The sequence below is a fragment of the Heterocephalus glaber genome, unplaced genomic scaffold (genome assembly GCF_053883595.1).
Source record: "Heterocephalus glaber isolate CG9 unplaced genomic scaffold, H.glaber_assembly_v1.0 deba00000738, whole genome shotgun sequence".
Classification (NCBI taxonomy): Eukaryota; Metazoa; Chordata; class Mammalia; order Rodentia; family Bathyergidae; genus Heterocephalus; species Heterocephalus glaber.
Window position 1 is genome coordinate 6,677,382 of NW_028258161.1, and position 19,244 is coordinate 6,696,625.

General features: G+C 32.9%; 1 protein-coding gene across 4 annotated transcripts in view; it reads left to right on the forward strand.

The window, feature by feature from the left end:
• The window catches only part of Kifap3 (kinesin associated protein 3), a 140,441-nt gene that overhangs the window by 112,699 nt on the left and 8,498 nt on the right, over positions 1–19,244 (forward strand). The window lies entirely within an intron of this gene.

The window sequence follows — 19,244 nt, forward strand, 5'->3', positions numbered from 1 at the left end:
AATATATCAAAGAATTTTGCTTCATTATTCTTTCAATTAATTATTCTTTCATTTTGTTTCACTATGAATGAAGCATTTTTTTATTTATTGCAGATATTGCCAATCTAAAGAAAGTAGACTGCTACTAATTTAATGCATTACTTATGTGAAGACTTGCTTTTACTTTTTATATAATTATGTGACTTTAAAGAAACTAAACATTTTCACTAAAATTGAATATACAAAATAATCTTACAAGCCCAATGCAGGAAAATCTTTCACTTGGGGCTTTTGAAAATGGTCATTTTATAAAACAATCAAAATGTTTTTAGGAGTACATTTAGTGACTAATTGTGACTAAGTAAAATATTAGGTCCAAAAACGTCAGGATTTTCTCAGTTCTGTTAATAATTATTTAAATTACTTTAAGAAAATCTTTTTGGAACCTTCAGTTCCTTTTCAAGGGTAAAAATATTTAAATAGCTTCTTTACTTCATAAAAGACACATCATGGTAATATTGTCTTAAATGATTAGTTAATAAAACAGTAGATTATTTTTCCAATCTAAAGCATAATATACTTAGTATAATCATTTTGTTTTGAAAATTATCCTTTAAAAAGTTGTTCCTCTGACAAAGTTAAGTCTTTCATCTCTTTTATAATTCTTGGGGATTTAACTCATGTAACTGTTACTTTTTTATTTCTAGGATAATTTACAATCAATTTATTCCAGTTTTTGTAGCTAAAAGATCAAACTAATAGGGGCTCTCAATTGTATTAGCAGAGATATGGAGAATATAATATAGCCAAGGATACATACTCTTTCTAGATTTTGTTTTATTGATCTACACTGGAATTAATTACTTTTTTTCATTTATTCAGTCATTTTTGGCTAGTTAGGACTCCCTTGATACTAAAAAACCATGAAGCTGGCATATTTTTTAATTCTGCAAAGACAAATATTTTGAATTGCTTCATAATTATTCACATATTTTGTACATATGTGATATTTTGTATATCTGTGATAATTTTACTCTCTAATGTCCCATATATAAAATTTTAAACTAGCAGTTACCTTTCAGCTTCTGATATCTAATAGGTAAATTTAAAATGAGTTAATAACATTGACTCAAATCACTGTTAAGATTTTTCATTTTAACAGATTTTAAATTACTCAGATATTTTAATATTTAATTTTTTCAAGAAATATTAAACAAGTTATTGGATTCCTGTTCATCTCCACTAAGAATATAATATTTTATGGACACCATAAAGAATTTAGGATAACTTAAAAAATAATGTCTTAATTGAATTTAAAATACTGAAAAAACTGATTCTCTAAATACCTTTAAAAAGAAAAAGTATTAATATATTGAGAGGGTTTTTTCCTTTGGGGTTTTGTTTTTTTCCTCCTTAAATCTGAGAAGAGGTCCAGATGACTTACAGATTCTTTCCTTGCTTCTTTATCATATGTCTTTGATAAATGAGCATGGCTAAGTTATCTAGGGAAAGAATATAAATGGTTAATGTATAAAAGGTGATTTCTGTCATTACCATTGTTGTAATGATTTGACTGACAGTGGTATGTGGGATGAAATATGGAGCAGGTTTTGACAGGGCCAAGTGGCGTGCTCTTCAGCTAGCTCTCACAGCTTTTTGGACTTCGCTGTTTTTTGAACATTTCAGTGTGAGTGGATTGATATAAAATAGGTAATCCCAAGTTCCTGCAAGGTAAAGAATAAATTGCTGATTTGAACGACAATGAACTTTATTTTTTTAATTGTTCAGAAAAAATTTTTCCTAAAATGACAAATGCATTCAAACCTGAGAAACTAAGCCAGATTAAGAGAAGTGTTTAAACAATTCAAATTGGTGTTTTTCATAAAATCCAAGCCAAAGGCCCTTCTCAATCTGAATGCCTGCATTTTTGTAATATAGCAAGGCAGTTTAATTGGAAACAGTGAAAACTGCTAAACTCATCAATCTCATTTTACAAGAGAGACTGAATGTTTGATAAAATAGATACTGGCAGTTGGACAGCGAATCCTGGGTCTTAGACATGCATCACTATTGGTTTGAACCCCTTGGCGCCAGGATTTCCCGACATTTAGAGCTAATGCAAAATGCATTTAGGGCTCCAAGGCATTAGCTATGGAGTTGCCAATCCCAGAGAGGCAAATGTAAATCTTCCCCTCCCCAAATCTGAACTGGTGTTAGAAAGTAAAATGGAACTTGCTATTGAAGCTAATTAAAAATAATAGGTGCAAGAGTAGCTTTTTTTCCTGTTATATACCATGAATCTGTACCATATTTTTGGACCATTTTTTTATTATAACTCTTACTTTTCAAGACTAACAAGAACCTCATGTTGAGTATTTTTAAACTGCTTCCAGCTTTTACAAATCAGTTTTTGTTGCAGTAAAAATGGTCCATTTTCCTTTTATAGGAATCCAATTTTCATAAACTGGAAAAAATTGCAGAGACTGCTTAGGTTTCCTTGGGTCTTTGAAAAATATTTTTTAGAGAACCTACATTCTTGGTGGTTGGCAGAGTGATGTCATTTACTGACCATTTCACTAAGGTCAAAGATGAGCTGGATGTGTCACTATCTGAAGCATCTGATTCTAACACTTTCATTTTTGCGTATGCTATAGCCTGGGTTTTTTTCCTTTCTTAACCTACTTCAGTATTAACTTTTTGTGAATTAAAGTTACCAAATATTATATATAATATGCTTTTCATTCTCATTTTTTCAAACATTGAGTTTCTTATGCTTTGAAATATCATACTGAATGGAACTAATAAATTATTTATTATAAAAATAATCTTTTGTTGGTGATAGTGTTGAATGCCTGTAATCTCAGCTACTCTGCAGTCTGAGGGAAGAGAATCACCAGCTTGGTAATGTAGTGAAACCTTGTCTCAGCAAAAAAAGTCTTTTACCAATTTTTAATTGATAACCCAAACTCTCAGTTTTTTCCAACCCATGGTGGTTAAGTGATAGTGACCTTTATTATTGTAACAGCAATGCAGAAATTACTTGCAAAGTTCTAAGAAAAGTTAAAAGAACCTCTCCAAAACATTTCCTTTGATATACATTGAGACTGTTTGGCATTATGAGAACTAAATTGGTAAATACTTATAAACTGTTGTAAAGATAATCACTATAACATTGCTTTAGTGTTATTAAATTTCTATCGGATGATCATAGCTTTTTGAATGTCTCTTTTATTTTTTTCTCAGTGGAGAATATTCAGTATGAAGGTTTTCTTTGTTTTGTTTTTGCAATATTGGGGATACTGGGCCTTATCATTGAGGTACATCCCCAGCCCTTTTTATTTTTGAAACAGGCTCTCAGTAAATTGCACAGGCTCATCTTAAACTTGGGATCCCCTCCCACAGCTTCCCAGGGTGCTAGCTAGGATTATGTGATATACCACTGTACCCAGCTACAGGAAGGCTTTAAAAAAAAACAAAAAACCTGACTTCAGTAATTTTTCCAGACATAGTAGTTACAAAGTAAAATAGCCAGGTACCCTCTTCACCAACTAAAGATTTTTTAATGCTAATACACATTATAAGCAAAGAGGTACTCATACAGCTGTTATGGAAATTTAAGTTGGTAAATCCTTTGTGGAAGGCATTTGATAATGTAGAATAAGTGCCTTAAACTGTCGATTTTTACTCAGTGACTTCATTTATAATATTTCATCCTTATGAATTACAAATAAAAATAAAGACTGAATAAATAAGTTGTTATCAAGAAGTCAGGTTGGGCCAGAGATTTAGCTCAGTAGTGCTGTGCTTGCCTTGCAAGCAGAAGGTCCTGAGTTCAATCCCTGGCACTGCAAAAAAAGAAGTTAGGTAACTTAGTTGTAATGGGGTATATGTATCTGTAGAATAATTTTTTCAACACTTGCTATTATATCACAAGATTATACCCACAGATTGTATTACACTGCTCAAGTAAATGCTATACATGAAGATCAAAATAGATACATTTAATAGTAAGATGTTCACTTTACACAACATTCTTCACTTTAAAGGTTGACCAAAGAGATCTTTTAATTCATTTCCTCCATATTAAAATTTCCCTTTTATGATAGTTTCATTCACATCTAATAAAGTTAGATATATACCACTGCCACATCTGTAATTCTGATAATTCAAAAGCATGGTTGAGTATTTGACGTTCCATTTATTTTCATTTGCATGTGTTAACACATTATGGTACCAGATTTGTTGACTTATTAGTATGCAAACATTTTTACTTTAAAACAAGCCCATTATTAAACAGTGGAAATTTAAAAACATTTAAGTGCCTTGTCTATTCAAGGCACCTTTATACATCCACTTTTTATCCTTGTCCTTGGTGTGCACATTTGCTTAAGTTCCCAGTACTTGTTCTTAACTGGATCTAGGTTGGGATATTTGCATGAGCTCTCCATTTAACTGAAATTTTGTTAAACTGATTAAAATACAGTAGAACCTCTTTATAACAGCAGGGTTTGGTAACGAGACAATATCATGTTTACTTTTAAAAATTGCTCCATGTTAGGCAGGGTATATGATTCAGTCTAAAAATATTCAGATCGGTGCACCTTTTTATTTTAAAATTACAAAACATTCATTTATGCAAATGACATTTTATTTTGTACAAATATCCTTTTTAAGCCTTGTAATGAGGGCTATCTATACCTAGTTTTAACCAGTAGAAATAATTTTAAGTTCTTTTTATCCTCATCAATACTAATGAAATAGACTTTTAAATTTGAGGGATGGTAAAAATAGAACACAAATGGCAATGCCTATGTAACAAAATAGTTGTGATGAGAAAATCAAATGAGTCCAAATAGAAGCATGAAGCTCTTGCTCTTATATAATCTTAACATGAAGTCTGTTTTTCTTTCCAAATACTCCCATTACAGTTTTTGTCTTTGTTTTTTCTGGTTCTGGGGATCGAACTCAGGACTCTGTGCTTGCGAGGTAGGCGTGGTACCGCTGAGCTAAATCCCCAGCCCTCTCCCATTGTAGTTTTGCCAGTTATTTTTTAAGAAGATGGACTATCTCAGTAGCCATCTAAAAATATCCAAGAATAAAATGTTTAATGGTTTTAAAAAGTCCAAATCTAAATATACAGAGACTAATAACTTGCATTTACCTAACCCTTATACCTTCATATATTGCATTCAATCATTAACATGTGTGTGTGGTAGTGGTGGAAAGGGAACCACTGTCTCTATATTAACAATGTGGAAATTTTTAAAGGACTAATGTAAAACCAGGTAGCTAATTAAAAAGTGAAGCCTTTAAGCTTAGTTTTACCAGCTCCAGATGACAAGCAGGTATGTTTCTCTATCAGTGTATTATGGTTTAGAAAGTTTGGATTAAATGTTATTAAAATGCAGAGTAAGATAAGTACCTTAAATAGCATACCAATTTTATGTAAATACATTTGACATAGTTTACTGCACATTGTTACTTTAGAGTTGCTTGGAGGCACACTGCTGTTTATTAACACATAAGTAATTTTAATTACTTCACTACCTTTAAGTTCTCTTAAGTAGTTAGTCCACTAAATTTTCTGTAGATTAAATCCAGTTGTATAAAAAATGAGAATGAAATGAGGATTATCTCAGTCTAAAAGGGTAAATACCTCATGCAAATCATTTATTCAGCTCATTAACCAATGTAAATATTTGCCTGCACGATCCCATTGTTTTATGCCTATGAATTAATCCATGGCTGACTATATGTCAGTCTTATTTGTCTTATTCTTTTAGACTTTTTATAGACAACGTTTTTCTGGAATTGAAAAGGCAAGGAAATTCAGTTGCACTGCTTGTACAGTAATAATTTGCATTTCCCAAGGAGAATTGAATTAGGTTTTATTAGTGAATTGGGTCTATAACCTTTAAGGCCAGATTTTATTAGATTATCACACATCAACATTTGAAAACTGTAAACTTTACTGAAATTCAGAAATATGAGCCAAAAGTGAAGGCTGAGCATTCTAGAAACTTGGGAAGATGTTTTATCCTAAAGAAGTTCTAGTCCTGTCTTGGAAAAATATTTTTCAGTTACTTACTTGCATTTAGAAATTTAGAAGCAAGAGAAGTTGATGACAGAACTGCCTTCATCAATTTAGTATTAAGTTTCTATCTGTTAATCTGAGCAATTTTTAGAGGTGTGTACATTATTAGCTGTCTATAATATCCAAAGATACTCCCAAAGAAAACCAAATTTATTGTTACTTTATTAGAACTTCCCTTTAGGGGAAGAAATTCAGGCAAAACTGGGCCTATAAATAAGGCAATCTGAATATGACTGGATCCTATAAAGATGTTGACACATTGATTATGGTGTAGCTTTGTGCTAGAAGAAATGACATGGGAGCTAACCCAATCATGAGTACAAATTATATCCTACCAGTAAAGAGTGATTATCTAAATTCATGTATTTTTAAAATATATTAATTCTATTTTTATTGACTATATGGATATTAAAAATTAGTTAATTTAAATGGAGAGAAAATCAAAAGTTTTTAGGCAAAGATGATTGCTCATATATTTTGCCTAGGAAATGCAAAAGAAAATCTAAAAAGATTCTTTAAGAGAAAAGAACACAAATTGTCATTCTCGTGGCTTATTCATATTCTAATAAAAATAACAAAAGTATGCTCATCAAATAGTTGATAAGCACTGTCATGCCTCCAAAAAATTAAAAATTAGAGGTCATTTTAACCTAGCGATATCTCCTAATTTTCTAGCCCATCGGTGTTTTGATATGATTTATGTATTTATGAACAATTGTTACATTTTTATTATTAAAATATTAAGCTAGTTTTTCTTAAATATGTTCTTAAAAAACAGCTAGAACTTAGAGCCCATGCGTTAACTGTAGTATTAATTCCCATTTTCTCCATATTGCCTTTAGTCATTCCAGATGTGTGATTACAAATAGCTCATTCCTCAGATATAAGCCATATGGGTTGTGTAAACTGATTTGCACTTATTTTGAATAGAAATCGTACAGATTGTAGATGAATTATTAAATTTATATTGTCAAATAAATCTACGAGTAAAATATTATGTTATGGTAAATGAGAAAGGAATGCGCAAATGAAGACCTACCTGCTTTAATAAGTTTAGTGGTTACCTTCTCAGTTTCAACTAAAAGAAAAGATTTTTGTTGTTGTGTTTTTAAAGGGGAGGAGGACACTATAAAACTTCCTACAGAAGTATCTAAGACAAAAACAAGGAAATATAATGTTCTAAACTCAGCTGGTCCAAACCACTTGAGCTGCTATGACAGCTCATAAAACTAAGAGTAGTTTTTAACTGAGCTCTGTTTTACATTGCCAAAGTGAATTTTCCTTGCAGGAAGTAGCCAGAGGGTTTATTTAGTTTCCAGTCCTCGGCTTTGATCTTTCTGTACTGTCACATCTCGGGTTACATAGCCCTTTTTCACTGCAGTAAATCTGCAACAGTTAATGAGAATAAAATTTCCTCCTCCTTACTGATTGCAGGCTGTTAAATGCCAAACCACAGCCAACTGCATATTTGCAGAATTTCAGCTAGATGTATGAAAACAGTGCAATCAGTTTAATCTTGTTGTCTTTGTAATTCGTTTTATTGGGCTTTCTTCCTTTTCAAGTGACCTACTTGATCAAGTCAAATGGTTGCAAGGCCAAGCTTGAAGGAAAGATTTAGACCGTGCTGGGAGGAGTAGGTGTTCAAGGGGAGGGGCCTGGATGGGGGTGGACTTAATGCATTCAACCATTAAGATTCAAATTAGTTCTACTTTAAGGCTTTTAAAAGACCAAGCCTTTCTCAAATAGTTTATGTCTTTGGCTATGTTCTATGTTTAATTTCAACATAAATTTGTACTTACAGAGTTTAATGAGACAGAACATTATTTCTCACATTTGGTTATTGAGAAAATACTAGAGTATTAAAGGGAATTTCAACAATTTCCCAAAACCTAGACTGGAGATGGGAGCTTGATCGGTAGAGCACTTGTTTAGCATGCACTAAGCCCAGGTTCTGCCTTGGGCTGGGGATGTAGCTCCATGGTAGTCTTTCCAAGCATTCACAAGGCCCTGGGCGTGATCCTCAATACTAAAAATGTGATATCCACATTATAATGGTACGTGTACAGTACCAGTGACATTATTAAACATCCACTGCACCATTTTATCAGTGGATCCCTACACAAATGTTTTCAGTATCAAATAGAATTTCAGAATCATTTTAGACTTTAACATATGCATCTTTATAGTGAAGGTACAAAAAATTCCATTTCACTCTTTGTTATAATGAAACCTCAAGTATTATTTGATTCAATGAATATATATAACTTTTATTTTTCTCTTTGCCCTTTTGTCTTTTCTTTTCTCTTGCCTTATTTTGTGGTTGACAATTGGAATTTAGGAACTTTTTATTTCTGTCAAGAAATTTACCCTCAGAAGGTCCTTTTGGGTGACAGCCAAGATAAATATTTTATTGTATGCTTTTATGGATCAAATTTACCTATACAAGTATGAATTAATAAGATATATAAAAAAATCAGTTTCTAGTTTCTCACTGTGAAACTCACAGTTACTGTTACAGCCATCTGATTTCACAGAATAAAGCATTTTCTTATAAAAATCAAAATGTTGAAATAAATCAACACAGTGTAATAGCCATTCACTGATTTAGATAACTGTCATAAAAGCAATAACAACGCATACTATGAATTTAGAATATTTATAAATTGAGGAACAGTAAAATCAAATTTTCTTATAAAACAGGGATTTGGGGAAAATGGTAACTATTGGTTACCCCAATAAGAAAGATGGGTAAGAAAAAGAAGTGGTTTGAAATTTTAAGGTATAGCACCCACAACTCCAAACCTTTTTAGAATATACTAGTTATAACGTAGAAATTTTGAACTTTAAAATTGTAGTTTGTACTCCTAGAATTATTGTTTTCAAATAAGCCTGTGTCTGCTTAAACATGTAACATGTTTTCACACATGAAAAGAAGACGAAGGTTAAAACAGAATTTTAGACTGCCTGGCAGGCTGTATTGTAGCTTTTTTTCCTCTTCAACTCATCCAAATTCTGAACTTCAAAGTGCACAGAAAATTTCTGTACCAAGTAAACAATTTTTTTGTTTTTGTGGTCCTTTAAAAAGAACATAAATTTTAAATAAGTGAAAGTGTTGAAGAGTTTATACTTTTGGGACATGAACAGTCCAGTAGAGTTTTAAATGAAATTACTCAAAAAGAGTCGAAGCAATGCAAATGTCAATGTCAAACAGACTTAATCTTTATTTAAATAGTATTATTTGAAATGTTATTCCCTAGATGGTTTCAAATCTGTCTATAATCTGAGATATGCATGTTCATGAATAATAGAATTTATTAGAATATATTTAGTGAGTGCCAGGCAGTATGCTAATTGCTGTTTGTTCTATACTCAATTTAATCTTTACAACAGCTGGGGAGAAACACTGTTAAGAAAACAGAAACTTTGAGAATCAGTCTCCCCAAGAGTACCTTCTGATCACCCAATCCATAAACTCATTTTTACCCACCTTTCTTTCTTCCCTTCTATTTCAAAGAAGCATCTTTTTCAAACTCTAATCAGGAAAACATTTTTATTCTGGACCCCATCCCTGTTGCCTGAGTTCTTAAGGAGCTCTCTCATGTCATCATTCTACTCTACTCGACTGCATCTTTCCTGTCAGCATATAAACACAATTTGGAATTTCTAAAGTTAAACTCTCTTTGGATCCACATCATATTCAAACAGCTGCCCATTTCCTACTTCCTCATTTGCAAAACTTCTCAAAAGACTTCCATTCATTCTTCAACAGCACCAGTCTTGTCAGAATCACCAGTGGCCTCTATATGGCCAAATCCAGTGGCCCAGTCTTTTCTTTAACGCTCAGTTGTGTTTGACACTGTTGTCAAAGCTCTGCTTTTTGAAACTCCCTTCTTTTGGCTCTCAAAGCAGTTTTCCTGACTTTTCTCCTAAGACCTTTTTCATTCCTTACTAATATTCTATGCTGGCTATTCCTTCTCTTCCCATCTTTAAATACTGGTTGCTTCAAGGCTTCGTCTCTGCTAGCCATACCTATTTGGGCAGCCTCAGCCTCCTGTTTCCTAACTACACCTCCTATAGAATTAATGTAGGACCCATGTCCTTAAATACTGCCTGTAAATTTATACTTTTTAGCTTTTTTGGTTGGCATTTTTCACTGTAGCATTGTGATCTCCACCACCCCTGCCCCAAGTACTGGGTCCAGTACTGAACTGTAGAGATAGATAGATACATACATACATACATACATACATACATAGACAGATGATAGATACTTTATTCTGGGACAGGACCTCTCTAAGTCAATAGGTTGCCTATGCCGGGCTCGAACTTGCAATCTTCCTGCCTCAGCCTCCCAGAACACTGGGATTACAGGAGTGTGCCATGCACTTAGCTGTTCTGTGCATGATGTTTTGATGTGTAAGTTAAGTCATGTCTCCCACTTGCCTTCAGTGGCTTCCCATGCTCCTGTAATAAAATGCTAATTTCTTACCATGTTCTACATAGCCCTGCATTATTTGATACCCCTCTACTTCTCCAGCCTTACCTACTACAAATGTCCCATTTGCCTACAAGAATATCCATTCTGGGCCTCTCGTGCTCGCCAAATCTTTCTCATTTCATTACCTTTGTACTTAGCTTGAACAGTCTTCAAACTTTTTTAAGTAAATGGCAGCTAAAATATTTCCTCAAGAGTTTTTTCCTCACAAAATTATGAAAGGCTTCTTTTCCTCCATCTACCCTGGTCCTTTATTGTTTGGTTCACTTGTTCTCTTTCCTTTATAGAATGTACTTTTGTAGAAGTTCAAGAACTTTGACTATTTTAGTTATATTCAGTGTTGTATGCACAGTACCTGACACACGTGACTCTTAATGTTTCTTTGACAAATGAGTTATACAAGTCAAAGCCAGTATTCAAACACAAATATGTGTTGCTCCATTTTCCATATTTTTTATTTTTGGTGTGAACTATTTTTAAGTGATTTCTTTTTTTTTTTTTTTTTTTGGTACCAGAGATCGAACTTGGGTCCTTGTGCTTGCGAGGCAGGCGCCAGAACCACTGAGCTAAATCCCTGGCAGTGATTTCTTGAATTTATATTTAATCTACTATTTTAGTATCCAATACAAAGCATTTGTTAAATGCATAGCCAAGATATATGTGTATTATGCATTCTGTATATTATATGCTTGAATATTTAAATTGTTAGTAGGAACCTGTTGTGCTATATAGGAAAATATTTAATTTAGATGGGTAAAAAAATCTGTTTGAATTGTTATATTTCAGGTAGATGAAGATACTAACCTTCATAATTAAGACCCATTTAAAAGAACTTAGTGTACTTGTACTACTAAATATCTAATTAAATATAGTGAGTACTCATCTATATGAATGTAAGCATAATCTATCATAGAAACTATTCTGTTTCCAAAAGAAATTCCTTCTAATGTCCCAATATTACAAGTTACAAGTATATACAGTCACATTAATAGTCCATCCAATTTCATTGACCCTAAATACTTAATCTCATTGCTGCTTTACTATAAATTTTTTTCAGTTTTGCTATATCTGAAGGATTGATGCCTCCATACCTAAATAATAGCATTCATTCTGTGAAGAACTTTTAAAGTCATATCTCTATAGAAATTCTAGAGAATGGTACTATAATCCAAATAATATAAAAACATATTAGTTTTCACTGTCAAGTAATGTAAGTTCTATAGCAATAAATTCTGCCTCACACTTAAAATGAAGTTTCCCTGATCTTGTTTCTTTCCTGTTACCAAGTCATAGATGGCAATAAATAAATCAGAAGTATAGTATATATGCCGATAATCTTATTATTGCTGTTACTATCTATGATTTCCAAAAGATTCTTTTAACTTTTAAAGTTTATGTAATAATGATGGAAATTAACTTTACCATGAGTATATATTTTATGTTCTATAAAGTTATGTATTTTGTATTTGCTTTTAATACTTCAATTTTTTGTCATTTGAGACTTTTTTAATTGATAAGAACCTGGATGGGATTTGGGAATACAGACATTAGTAAGAATTCTCCTTTGGAAAAGCTTATCATCAGGGTTAAAAAATAATTTTTGAGAAGCATTCAAACAGCCTATTTGTTATTCCTCAACTTTTTAAAAAACACATATTTATGGATATTGTCAGGCTTAGGAAAGGAATTAATACAAAATACAGTGGCAGTATTTGGACATCAATGGTCTTTTATCTGTTCCTGCTCATACTTTGAATTCCCACACTTTGAATTTAAAAAAAAATATGTGCATATGTGCCTGTGTGTTTATATCCAGAGTAAACATCTTAAACATTTTTTAATTTTAATTTTTAAAGGAAACAGTCATCTTTAGAAAAGAATGCTATGTTATCTTAAATAATGAACCCCCACTCTTTTTTGAAGATTAAGTTACTTAGAGTGTTGTCATTCATTAACTTCTGTTACAGAAACAGATCACTAGTATTTTCTTACAAAAAAACCCCTAGCAATCTAAGTAGATAACGTGGTGAATTTTCTCAAAAAGTAGATTCAGATTTTATGACATTTCAAACTGAACAGTATAATATTTGGCAAAGGATTACATTATTTTTTAAATACAACTTCCTAAATTATATAGGCTATGTAATGAAATGTTGTACCCAAACATACTGATAATTCACTATAGTTTAGTTGCCACTTATTACAATGAATTGTCTGGAAGGATTAATCCAGACAGCATCTTGTTGCCATTGTTACCGAAATATTGCCATTCAAAACGTATCAATAGGTAGAAGGAGCATGAATTCAAGCCCAGCCTGGGGTCCATAGCAAGCTCAATCTCATCGTGAGCTACATAGCAGAGCAAGACCCAGTCTTTAAAAAAAAAAAATCTCCTGCAAAATCTAATTTGGATAATTGTGAGACCTGGGAGAGCCATTATATCAAGGAGTACCCATTTGATGTACACATTGATTTCTGTGCCTCCCATCTCATAAGCAAATGTTTACTGAGTAAAAACTTTTTAATTTTAGAAAGATAATAGGTATAGAACAAGTAATGAAACATTGAGGACTTTGAACTTCTCTTTTATCACTGACATTATAGTCACTGAATAATTTTTTTAAGTTTTCATTTGAAAGAGTTTCAGATTGCAAAGGATTTGTTAAAATGAATTAGGTTTTCTTATTTTTCTTTAAAAAAGGTAATAAACCCACTAGTGGTTACTTCAAAATGGAGGAGAAGCCTAGAGTTAAAAGGATTAATTGCAGGCTATAATCTTAGAGAATTCACCTGCAGGAATTCTAGGCAGTGTACAGTCTTTTCAGTAGTAGCTCAGATCATTAAGTCTCACAACTCTCAAAGCTCAGACTACTACAGAGACAGTGTGGTACTGTGACAGATTGACTTTGTATTTGAGAAGAAAATGTAGTAATTTAAAAGTTTAATAATTTCCTAAACTTCATAGGTATATATGTAAAATCTCTTTATGTCTCTTGTTTTTTTTAGTGAAAGCTACATATTTCTGTGGCCTCAGTTCAGATTACAGAAGTACAGTCAGCAAATGCTTTTTATGCTCTTTAAAGATCTTAAATAATTAGTCTTGAATATACCTAAAGAGGAACGTAATCAGTGATTTCCTGTATATCTTCTCTTTTGTCCACATAAGTCAGCATTCTATCTCAAATTATGTAAAATATATGCATGTATATACACATTTACTTAAACCTATTTTCTTTAGCTTTAGAAGAGATTGTCTCTAGAATGTTGATACATTCCACTTTTTCAGAAATTATTTCCTTTCCAGGTTTTTTCTGCCAAAAACAAAGCACTTTCGTACTAGCCTATCAGAAGTTAAAAGACAAAGCAACCTTAAAAAGGAATACAGATTTGTGTGAACAGAACCAAATGCCTAATTTACAGCCCCTCTAATGTAAAAGGATGGAAGAAGTATTCTAGGAAGTGGGCAAATAAAGTTTTAAATTGCAACTGTAACTTAAACTGTACATCTTTTCAAGGCCTGGAGGATATAGTTAAGTGGCAGAACACATCCTTAGCACATGCAGGGCCCTAGAATCAATCCCTACCACCAAAGAGAAAAAATTTACGTCTTTCAAAATTTATATTCACATACATGTTCACATTTCATCCTGATATTTAAGGTGATAAATACGTGCATTCATACAAAGCTCAAAAAGTTTTCTTTTTAAATCTCGGTTTCAAGGTCTTTACAAATATTACAACATTGTAATTCACCTCATTCTCTATATGTTGTAGGGAGAAAAGATACTATTAGAATTCCTTACTGTTGCATCTTGCCTTTTTTTCCACCAAATTCTGGGGAATAGGGGTCCTGTCTGTCATAGGCAGGTAGGCATTAGAGTTATTTTAAATGGAATCGTTTTTCCTTGCCCTGCACACTTGAAACAACTAATATAGGTATATTTGTATGCTGTTTTATAATATGTACTGCCTAAAATTCAGATAATCTCAAAAATGGGTGGTGCATTCCCATCACCCTGAAAAATTTTCAGCATTGCCCATCTTGCTTATATAAGTCCCAGATTGTCAGACAGGCACAACCTGAAAGACAAAGAACATCACAGAATGAATATACTCCACTACAAATGTTTTCACTTTTCTAAGAGAAACAAACAGTAGCAGTATACCTGAGTACAGGAATGTGTGCAAAGTGGGAAGTGATGATTTGCATGAGATAACTAAAAACATTACCCTTGATTTATTATTTTTTAAAAACTCACTGAATAATATAAAATATGGTGAAAAGCCAAGGAGAAGCTCCCAGTTTTATCTCTAAAAGTATTGTATCATTTGCATTATTCATGGCATAGAATCTGAAGGTATTGACCGAATAACCTTATTTATATAAGCAGTCCAGTCTTGCTACAGTAGAAGAAAGATATGATTGGGCATGACATTATTTTACTGCAACAATAATTAGTATGCCTATATGAGGTCATAAATCTCTATGGCTTATGTAAAAGCCCTGGGAAAGCAAACAGAAAGCACGTGTGAAAAGCATGCCAAGTATGATATCTTGTAACTATGTAGCTTGTATGGCAGGAGCCAGAATTGCCTAAGCATTTTGAGTAAGGCTCCATTATTTTCATGTCATAATAATAGAAAAACCAAATACATACTGTAAGATTGTACTAATCTTGGAAGAGACTTGGAAATAAAATCTCAAGGCATAGAAATGTTAAAAGTCATAACCATTATTTTACAAATAAGGAAATCATGAAAGAGAAAGTTACAGATATAAACTGAAGCAGGTTTTATCCATAGAGATAGAAATTTCATTCAGACATGCTAAGTTTGAGGTCCTGCACTAACTTTAAGAAAATTCAGAGGTTACTAATAAATGCCTTCTTAAAAATCTATTTTTGCTGAATTTAATAAACTTAATTCCTGGTCCTTAAGGGAGAATACCCATGTACATCAGTAATTAAAAAAAAAAAAAAAACAGAGCCAAGCATGGTGATACACACCTGTAATCTCAGCAACTGGGAAGCTGAAGCAGGAGGATCATGAGCTCGAAGCCAGCCTGGACTACATAATTCAAGGCAGAAAAACAAAAAAAAGACAAAATAGTATGATGTATCCTTGTGCTCTTTGAAAATAATTTTAAGATATAGTGATAAAGTCTAAATCATAAAAAGAGTTGCTAGAATTATGTACTTCCATATTGTAATCCACACAGAATTTTCTTGATATCAACACAGTATATCCCCAAAGGATGCTAGTCCTATTCTTTGAAGAAGATATAGCGACATCTTAATTCATCATTAAACCTGTGATTGAACAATGAAATACCTATAATTAGCCTTAGATTTAAACAGAAAATGGATTCTCTTTGGGGTTTTTTTCTAACACATCCATAATGTAACAGTTAAATATATTAAACACAAAGAAAGTTTGTGAAATAAAGTAGTAAATTACTTCAGCACCTGTTTTTCCAGGGCTAAATGTGACACTGATATATTATTCTGAGATCCTAAATGTTCTGGAGGACAGTAACTGAAACATTTATCTATCCTGTGTTTATTAGTGGAATCACTGAATTAGTGACTGAAAGGTAATTAAATACCTCCCACCATTAATCTTAATCTTCATTTTATACCTAATTCAAGAAAGTGCTTTTTTATATATACTTGTGATTATAAATTTATTTAGAATCAAATTTTCAAGCTCTCATACTTAGCAATTTAAAATATGCATTTCAGTGTATTTAAATGTAGTTTCTGTTATTTCTGTTTTTGTTCTTAACTTTGGAAATGTATTACTTAGGTTGATTTAGCTGCCAGAGTCATTGCCTATCATGACTGCTTGGTTTTTCTGTTATATAACCAAGAAAGGTAACAAATGAATAGATTGTGAAATAAATTGGAAACTTTATATTAAACATCTTACATTTGATAAGGCTTTTGAGATTTTTTTTAAGACAAACAGTTGTCTGCCTCTTAAGTAGTAAAACTGAAAAGTTTCAAAACTGCACTAAAAATATTCCCAAACTACATTATTTAAGGACTTTGGAGGCATGAGTTTTAACAGAAACTTAACATTAATCTTCCATTTAAGAGAGACCAGTTAGTATTATGTCAGTAGGGACAGCATGCATGTTAGATGGCTATATTACCTCTTTGATTGTGTCCATGTCAGATTTCTGTCTATAGAGAAAGATGGGAAATTGATAGCCCATTTTATAAAAATTTTCTATAATTTTAAGTTTCATTCAATTTCTTGAACTTGTTCATTTCAGTAGTACATTATGGCTAAGATTCTGGTTGGTGCTTTAATTATAGGAACTAAGGCATTATTCATATTTTAACCAGTTAGTCCAGCTAAAGAGTTTTTAGTAATTGCATTAACTTTAGAATTATGTTTGAGGTTTTCAGCTTTGCAGCATGTTTAGTTTCTTTTCATTTCTTATTAGTATTTTTCAGTACTTAATAGTCTGCTGCCCCCACCCACAAGAAGCACTCTCCTCCCTGTTCAACATCAGAAACATTTTCCTTTTTGGCATGTGCTTTCTGGTTCCCCAAGCAGTATAAGCAAATTGGAGAGTTCAGCTGTCATTCTTGGAAGGTCATAGATCACACTAGCAGCCCAAGTAATCCAAGAGGTTTTAAGTATCATAGCATTTAGTTTAAAGTGAAATTTGGTCTGACAGGGCTGGCAGACCAATAGGAAAAAGAAATATTTGTGCTTGGAAAAGCGCATATGTAGAGACCAAGAGTATAACTGATGGCTGGAAGTGATTTCAGTCTAAAAAAACAAATCATTAAGAGAGTGCGTAGGGGTAAAATACACAGTTCATATTTTAAAGAGTCTCAAAATGAACCAGCAACTAAGGTTAGCGTTACATAGTAATTAGTTGTGGTGTTCAGGATTTAACTCACTCAGTACCAGACAGTATGATTAAACTATCACTGAAAAAACATTGCTACTTACAGATATTCTCTGCTGTAAACCTCCAGCAGTAATTTCTGTCCTTAAAAATCCAAGGTATTATGACAAAGATTATATAAATGTTGAACCAGTACCAGACAATCATGTAAAAGAGGTGCTAATGACTCAGTTCATTGACCTAGAGGTTATTTAAGCCACTTAGCAAATTGGTTTAACATTTGGCTGGGTGAAATGAGGAATTGCTTTATATTATAGAACTGCCAGTTTTCAGTGTCTCTACTTAATTGAAGAAATGTAAGTTAAAGGTGGCTAGATGATATACCTTCATTAAAAGACTGCTATAGAAAGCCTGAGACCATATAGGCTTAAGTAAATACTCACTTCAGCTTGATAACATGTTGGACAACTTCCATTAGATGCCCATTAAAGTGGTTTTTCTTCTCTTTAATAGATATAAATAAGAAAAAATAAAATACACTTTCATAACTCCAGGGTTTTTTGGTTGTTTGGGATTGTACCCAGGGCTTTCACACTGATCTACATCCCCAGCCCTTTTTATTTTGAGCCAGAGTCTCACTGGTCCCCAAGTTGCCCAGGCTAGGCTTGATATTCTCCTGCCTCAGCCTCCCAGAGTGCTGAGATTACAGGCCTGTACCACCACACTCAGTTTCCAGTTTTGTTTAGTTTTTTAAGTCATTGTTCTTTTCAAGAAAACCAATTTTGAGTCACAAGAATACAAGGTTTATAATTTTTTAATGTGAAAAGCAGATAAATAATAAAATGGGAGGAAATTAGGACTTTCCAGCAAGACAGTAGACAGTTAACTTGGAAGGGCCCATTCCTCCATGGATACATAGAAATGCTGGACAAAATGTAACAAGCACTTATAATGCATCACCAACTTTACGGGAAATATATAGAATACCCCAAGGGCCAGAAAATAAAACGCCCACCCACAGGGGTATTGAAGTAGGAACAGTTCTATGGTACTGGAAGATGGAACTGAGCCCCCTGTATATAGACTGGAACTTCAAAGAGCTGCCTTTGTCTCATCAGAGGAAAAGAGAACAAGATGATTTTAATTCACCAGCCCAGAGAAGTAGCCAAAATTGTCTTATGCCCCAAGGCCCTAGGTAGAGGATAGTTGCCCATGAGAAAGAAAAACCACAAGCTTGTTCCGTACTGGTTGGCTGGATTGTGAATTTATATTGTGCATCTACCTCAGGATGCCCCAAGTCAACAAATTACTAATCAGATTGTGTCAGGACAGTGAAACCCCAGGCCCCTGATACATTATAAACAAATACTGTCATCTCTGTAGAAATATGCACAGCTCCAGGGAGAAACACCCTGGAGCTGGACAAAAACTAAAACATTACATAGCACACAAAGGACTGTCATGGAGAATCATCAGATACAGCATCCAGTACTACATCAGATGCATTAGGACACCCAGGTGCTGGAGTTACTAGAAGAATCTCAATAGGACTGTAAAGTGTAATAAATGAAATAAACTATACTAAAGTCTAAGCATACCAGCTGTAGCATCACCACATAAAAATACAATCACTAAAGTAGTCTTGAGTTAAACAACAGATTAAGATGTATAAGAAGTATAAATTGAGATTAGAACAGAGTCTGTGAAATGGAATTTCTTTACCATTTGGAATAAATCAGTGACTGTTTTACACACGGTCCTTCCTTCATTAGTACAAATTAGTTTTTATCTGAAGTATCTCAGCATAGTAA